This window comes from Aulonocara sp. 'chitande type north' Nkhata Bay, linkage group LG19 (assembly GCF_057382095.1).
Source record: "Aulonocara sp. 'chitande type north' Nkhata Bay isolate Kocher_YH1m ecotype deep benthic linkage group LG19, A_spYH_male_GT1.1, whole genome shotgun sequence".
Classification (NCBI taxonomy): domain Eukaryota; kingdom Metazoa; phylum Chordata; class Actinopteri; order Cichliformes; family Cichlidae; genus Aulonocara; species Aulonocara sp. 'chitande type north' Nkhata Bay.
In genome coordinates this window covers 4,450,712-4,457,832 of record NC_141362.1, presented here as the reverse complement: position 1 = coordinate 4,457,832, position 7,121 = coordinate 4,450,712, and the positions used below count along the sequence as shown (strand labels likewise).

Genomic DNA, 7,121 nt, shown 5'->3' with positions numbered 1-7,121 from the left:
AAAACCCCCCACTCCACTGATGACCTGCTCTTGGCCAACACCCTCAACGACTTTTACTGCCGTTTTGACGAGCCATCAGGCAGCCTTCACACCTCCAACGGCCCCAACAATAGAGACACTTTGGACACTAATTCCCCCACCTCTCCCCCCTCCATAGAGCCATCACCACCTTCAAACTGTTCACCTACAACACCCCCCTCCTCACCCCACACAAAAGAGGATTTCACACCACCTCCTCCAACCACAACTCTTCATATTCATGAAGCAGATGTGAGGAAGCAGTTTAAGAATCTGAATGCTCGGAAAGCTCCCGGCCCAGACGGTGTGTCTCCTGCCACCCTCAGACACTGTGCAAACGAGCTGGCCCCAGTGTTTTCTGGCATTTTCAACTCCTCACTGCAGGCATGTCATGTGCCTGCCTGCTTCAAGTCCTCTACCATAATCCCTGTCCCCAAGAAACCAAGGATCACTGGACTAAATGACTACAGACCCGTGGCTCTGACATCTGTGGTCATGAAGTCATTTGAGCGCCTAGTTCTCTCCCATCTCAAGACCCTCACGCCCCCCCTCCTGGACCCCCTGCAGTTTGCATATAGAGCCAACAGGTCTGTAGACGACGCCATCAACATGGCCCTACACTCCATCCTGCAGCATCTGGACTCCCCAGGAACTTACGCCAGGATCCTGTTTGTGGACTTCAGCTCTGCCTTCAACACCATCCTTCCAGACCATCTCCGAGGCAAGCTTTCCCAGATGAATGTGCCTGATCCCACCTGCCGGTGGATCACTGACTTCCTGACGGACAGGAAGCAGCATGTGAGGCTGGGAAAGAATGTCTCGGACTCTCGGTCCATCAGCACCGGCTCCCCTCAGGACTGTGTTCTTTCTCCTCTGCTCTTCTCCCTGTACACCAACTGCTGCACCTCCACCCACCAGTCTGTCAAGCTAATTAAGTTTGCAGATGACACCACCCTTATTGGGCTCATCTCGGACGGGGATGAGTCTGCCTACAGGAGGGAGGTTGAACGTCTGGTGTCTTGGTGCAGCCACAACAACCTGGTGCTGAATTCCCAGAAAACAGTGGAGATTATTGTGGACTTCAGGAAGCACACAGCTCCACTCCCCCCCATCATCCTGACTGACACCCCCATCACCTCTGTGGACTCATTCCGCTTCCTGGGTACCACCATCACCCAGGACCTGAAGTGGGAGCCCACCATCACCTCCGTCATAAAGAAAGCCCAGCAGAGGATGTACTTCCTGAGGCAGCTGAAGAAATTCAACCTGCCAACACGGACGATGATGCAGTTCTACACCGCAATCATTGAGTCCATCCTCACCTCCTCCATCACTGTGTGGTACGCTGGAGCCACTATCAGGGACAAACAGAGACTGCAGCGTGTTGTGCGCTCTGCTGAGAAGGTGATTGGCTGCAGACTCCCATCTCTGCAGGACCTGTACACCTCCAGGACATTGCGGCGTGCAGCTCGGATCTCAGCTGACCCTTCTCACCCTGGACACAGTCTGTTTGACCTGCTCCCCTCAGGCAGGAGGCTCCGGTCCATTCGCACCAGAACCTCTCGCCATAAGAACAGCTTCTTCCCCTCTGCTGTTGGACTCATGTCATAACCATATGACTGTTCCCACCACTAACACATGATCCTACGCTGTGTTCACTGCATCATTCCATGTTTAGCACTGATCACCACCTGCACTCATGTATATATCTTTCTACGTAGCACTCTTAATTCTTATTCTCATGTATATATCTCATGTATATCTCATGCATATATCTTTCTACGTAGCACTTTAAATTCTTATTCTTACTTTTATTTTTTTCATGTCTATTTAAGCGCAATTTATGACACTATGTTTGCACTGAAGCACCGCAGCAATTTCCTAATGTTGTAAACCTGCTCAACATTTGGCAATAAAACCCTCTCTGATTCTGATTCTGATTCTGATTCTGAGAAGTAAGAGAATGGGTGTGTGAGTTCCTACTAACAGCAACACTCACATACAGTGTAAATTATGAAGTTGCTCCACCCGAACAATGGGCGGGTTAAGAGGCAGGCAGATTTTCATCGCTGCGCTGAAAAGAATTAGTGCAATTCAGAGCGTGCCCATTCCCCCACCTTTGCAGAAAGCAGAAAGACAGGGAGCCAAGGTCAGGAGCCAGTCTCGCTAAGAATTAGAAAAACATGTGAAGATGTAGCTTTTATGACTAGGTGGGGGTCGTCAGAAGCTATAAAAGACTGTGAGATCTGTCGCCATGTTGAGACGTGCTGCATACCCTCTGCAAAACACCTCTCCCGTCCGGACGTTTTAATGCTCTTAAGTGTTGAATTGTATGGAAATAAATGATTGTTGATTGAGCATTTATACACCGAGTACTGTCCTTCCTTCAGCCCAAAGATTAAAAGAAAAGAAGAAGCATTTTTGCTACCAAAAACTATTATGAACAACATTTGATGCTTTAACAGTGTGGTAAGTTTAACTCAATCCAAAAAGATTTCTTTCTTTCTAACCTGTATCATATTTTAGTTTAATACTCCACGCTTTGTAGCTACCAAGAGCAAGCAACACTTCATGATGAGTTCATTTACTGACATGGATGAAATGAAAATTATGTTATACAGTCTTTTCTGATAATTTTGATACAAAGACAAGGTAACCACACACTGGAGACAAATAATTACTTAATAATAAGTACATTAAGCTGTAGAAATAAGTACTTAAGTACAAAATGTACTACATTTGTATGTTTGTGTCTATTTAAGTAGCCTCAAATAACTGTGAACGAACTGTATCCCTGAGATGAAAATATAAATCAAGGGCCTGGGACATGGGACAAGCTTGATTCCTCCATTATTATTGTGCACAAATCAAACACTTGCACATCACATGAGACTGAACTAACAAAAGTGCAGCTATTTTTACACAAGGTCAAATCTTCTGTTAGTGGAATGAGACAGTCTTCTGCACCCTAAAGGTGAGGGGCCATGTGCATGACATCAGGTATCCCGCAGGGCACGTTGTTATTCTTTGAGGGCCTTATACGGTGAGCATTCCAAACACTCCGGATGTCATTCAATACCTCCTGATGAAGAAACAAGAATTAGGTCAGAGCTGTAATACAATGCATTTTTAAAATGTCATTATGGTCTAAAATAAGTGTGGTGCATCCTTAAATAAATTGAAAAGCAGCAATGTTTGAATGCAGTTTAATGAAAACCAAAGGAAGAGGGAGTGATGGCAAAAAAAGAAAAGAAAGAACAACACCAGGCAAACCAGTGAGTTGTGGGATCTGGGCTTTTCTACAAAATTAACGAAATAACCTAAAGAAAATTTACCCAAAGGAACTGTCAATAGAAAATTGTACTTAGTAGTCAGTAGGGCTGCTCAATTAATCGAATTTTAATCACGATTACGATCTGGGCTTTCAACGATCATTAAAAATGACTGGGCCGATTATTAGCCCCTCCCTCGTGCTTTACTCTCGCGAGGTGGCAAATCGAACACACGTCACATCAATTAAGAGTACCTGAGGAAAGCTAACCAGACGTTATTTGGAGAGGAGAGGATAATGGCTGCTAAAGAAAGAATGCCGTTGGTTGAAAAGCGAGGTAAAACTACTTCAGTGGTGTGGAAACATTATGAGTCCGACGTGGATCAAGTCGATATAGTGTGTAAACTTTGCTACGATGTTGTAGCTGCACCACAGGGCAACACTACAAATTTATTCAATCATTTGAAGACCGCTCACAAAGTGACATACGATCAAACAATGAAGGAGCATAGAGAAAAACCCTCAACAACACATGCTTCATCCTCACAGACCTCCATTCACGCTACCATGTACAACGCGACTAAATATCCCACCAGCTCCCAGAGACACAAGGAGATAACAAACGCGGTAACGTTTTTCCTCGCCAAAGACCAATGCTCAATTAACACAGTGGACACCCCCGGCTTTAAGAAACTAATCAACACTTTGGACAAACGGTATAACTTGCCATCTCGTCACTATTTTAGTCGAGTGGCGATTCCCGCTTTATATGATGAGTGTCATGATGGTGTCACAAAGGAAGTGGCTACAGCCCAATATTTTGCCACCACAACGGACTTGTGGTCAAGCCGCACCATGGAGCCGTATTTGAGCCTCACGGTACATTTCATTGACATGGATTTCAACATGAAAACAAAATGTCTCCAGACAGCATTTTTCCCAGAAGACCACACAGGGCAGAACATAGCTGCAGGTCTGAAACAAGCACTGGCTACGTGGGATCTGGAGGAGAGTAAACTCATCTGTATAACCACAGACAACGCTGCAAATATCATACTGGCTGCACAACTGAATGGCTGGATGAGGCTCCAGTGCTTTGGGCACAGATTACATTTGGCCATAGGTGAGTAGGCCTAATTCCTACTGAATATGATGCATAATGTGATTTTCTTTCAATAAGTATACAACATAATGCTTCGAATGAATATAATAAATAAAAAACAATTTAAATTCAGAGATACTTTTATTCATTCTCACAGTCATACACATTTTCTATGAATTATACAAACACATAAATAAGCTACCATCACTTTGTCTTATTCATTCACACTCAAGGAAATGACAATCATCATCCTGATAATGCTTGTTTATATTTTTTATGTTTTTATAGAAAGAGCCATGAAAGATCACAGGATTGAGCGTGCAGTGGGGGTCTGCAAAAAAGTGTTCAGCACCTTTTCATTCAGTTGGAAAAAAAAGAGAGAGCTGAAAAAGGCACAGGAAGACCTCAAACTGCCAGACCACTCCTTAAAGACTGAATGTCAAACCAGATGGGGATCTAGGCAGGCCATGGTTTCCAGAGTCCTTGAGCAGCAGAAGGCCATTGCCCATGTCCTCTCCCAAGACAAAGGAACCAGGCACCTCATCCCCTCATGGCAGGACATTGATGTCCTTGAGGCCATCAACAAGACCTTGGGACCTCTGGTTGAATTCACTGATGCACTTTCTGGAGAGAAATATGTGAGTGTGTCTTTAATAAAACCAACACTCCACCTATTTAACAACTCAATCTTGGCTGAGCAAGATGATGACACAGACCTCTCAAAATGCATCAAGAGGAGAATACTGGAGTACCTAAATGAAAAGTATGGTGACTCACCAACACAAGAGTTGCTTGACATGGCCACTGTCCTGGACCCAAGGTTCAAACTGAGATATGTAAGCGAGGTCAGCCAAGAGACAATAAAAGCCAGACTGACAATGGAAATGAAGTCCATCATGGTATTTATAAAGATACTAAACATCTATCTATCTATCTATCTATCCATCTATCTATCATTATTTATAGTAATTATTTAAGGATTGTATTTTAGAATGCCAAACCCGAGACAGATAAAACCGGTTCCTCATTCTGTGTTGCTGTCATTTTATGTTTGTCCCATTAAAGGAGGCTGCAGTGATGGGGACACCTGTTGGCAACACGGAGGTTGCTGATGATGGTGCATCAAACCAAAAGAAGAGGAAAAAGGGCCTAAGCAGCTTCTTTAAGGCCCCTCACAGCACAGCTCCAGGTGCAGAACATGCTCTTCAACTGGACCAGGCCATAGCTTTTGAGCTTTTTGAGCCTACCTCCAGGCAGGGACCCTGGACACAGAGGAAGACCCACTGGGGTGGTGGAAGCTATCACAGAACCTCTTCCCACGACTCTCCATCCTGGCAAAGAAATATCTTTGCATCCCAGCCACAAGTGCCTCATCAGAAAGGGTCTTTAGCACTGGTGAAAATGTTGTCAACTGCCTGTGTGCATCCCTGAAGCCTGATCATGTCAATAGGCTGGTGTTTTTGGCTAAAAACCTTTGAAAGGTTGCAGGAACCATGTTTTGTTGAGCCATTTTGAGATTGTATGGGACTCAGGCCTACTAGTTTTTATTTATTTCTTATAAAAGGTACTACTTTCAGTGTTTAATTTTATTTTTGTTCAGGCAGCAACTTTAGTTGACATACCTCAATGTCAGTTTGATGCAATTGTGCATTGTGTGGCTACACAGCTTGCCTTGATGTTTGGTTATTTGTATGCATAAATATTATGCAGTAGTTTGAAGTTCACTAAACATTAATGTTTACATTTTTTTATTTATTTTTTATATTGCAAACATTTGCACGGTTATCAGAATTTGCACATTATTTTATGACAATCTTTAAAGCAATTATTCAATGCATTGTTATTGTTAAATAAATATCGTGAAATAATCGTGATCTCAATTTCATTGAAAATAATCGTGATTATCATTTTAGCCATTATCGAGCAGCCCTAGTAGTCATTATAATCTTTTGAATAATATAAGTTTGCATATGATAGAATACTGCGTGATCATCTCTTTATAACTCAGACTGTTTTTAATTCACTGTGACCCGTTATCACGCAGGGAAGGAGCAGTACCTGCTACATAAGAGCTTAACAAGCAGTTTCACTTCGTAGCAGGAGCCTCTCCTGGAACACGCGCACAAACACACACATATACACATCCACATTCCAATGTTTTGATCAAATGCACCTACTGTTGTATATAAATATAGAACAGGGCAGTGGCAGAGCACGAGTCCCGGAGCTGTCGCTCTCGTGCCAGTGCTCTGTGACTGCCCTTGCATGAGTCAGTTTTCTTCAGCTTTGTCCCGTGTCTCTCTTTGTCCCACTGTCTCTTTCATTGCCATCTCACTCCAAACATGGCAAATGTCAAACTCAGACAGTCTTCTCAAAAGTCCTTCACACACAGTGAGGTTGCAGCTTGCTGGAAACGCATCTCCATCCATCCAATCTAGATGGTGGTTCTTCTCTTTCTGATGCTGTTTGCCCACAGCGCTGCTGGACCTCTCTGCTCAGAACTCTGGTATTGTCTCTTGGACTTCTGTCCACCGTTGATGTTCATGCTTGTGCTTCTGGAACTGCACTCGGTGTCTTCAGGGAGAGATTAGCTTCCTTGGAGCTTGCTTGTTCAGGATGAGGATGGGAAGCTGCAAAACAATTCAGCCAAAAAATTCTGGCTGGGTGTTTCTATTTTTTCTAATGATTTTAACCTATAATTTTCTTCCGACTGCTGCCCGTGGAGAATTG

At 43.8% G+C, this 7,121-nt stretch overlaps 1 pseudogene; it reads left to right on the top strand.

Annotated features, from left to right (window-relative positions):
- The first annotated feature begins 4,144 nt into the window (after window positions 1-4,144).
- LOC147306341 (E3 SUMO-protein ligase ZBED1-like) lies at window positions 4,145-6,286 on the top strand (annotated as a pseudogene).
- The last annotated feature ends 835 nt before the right edge of the window (window positions 6,287-7,121 follow it).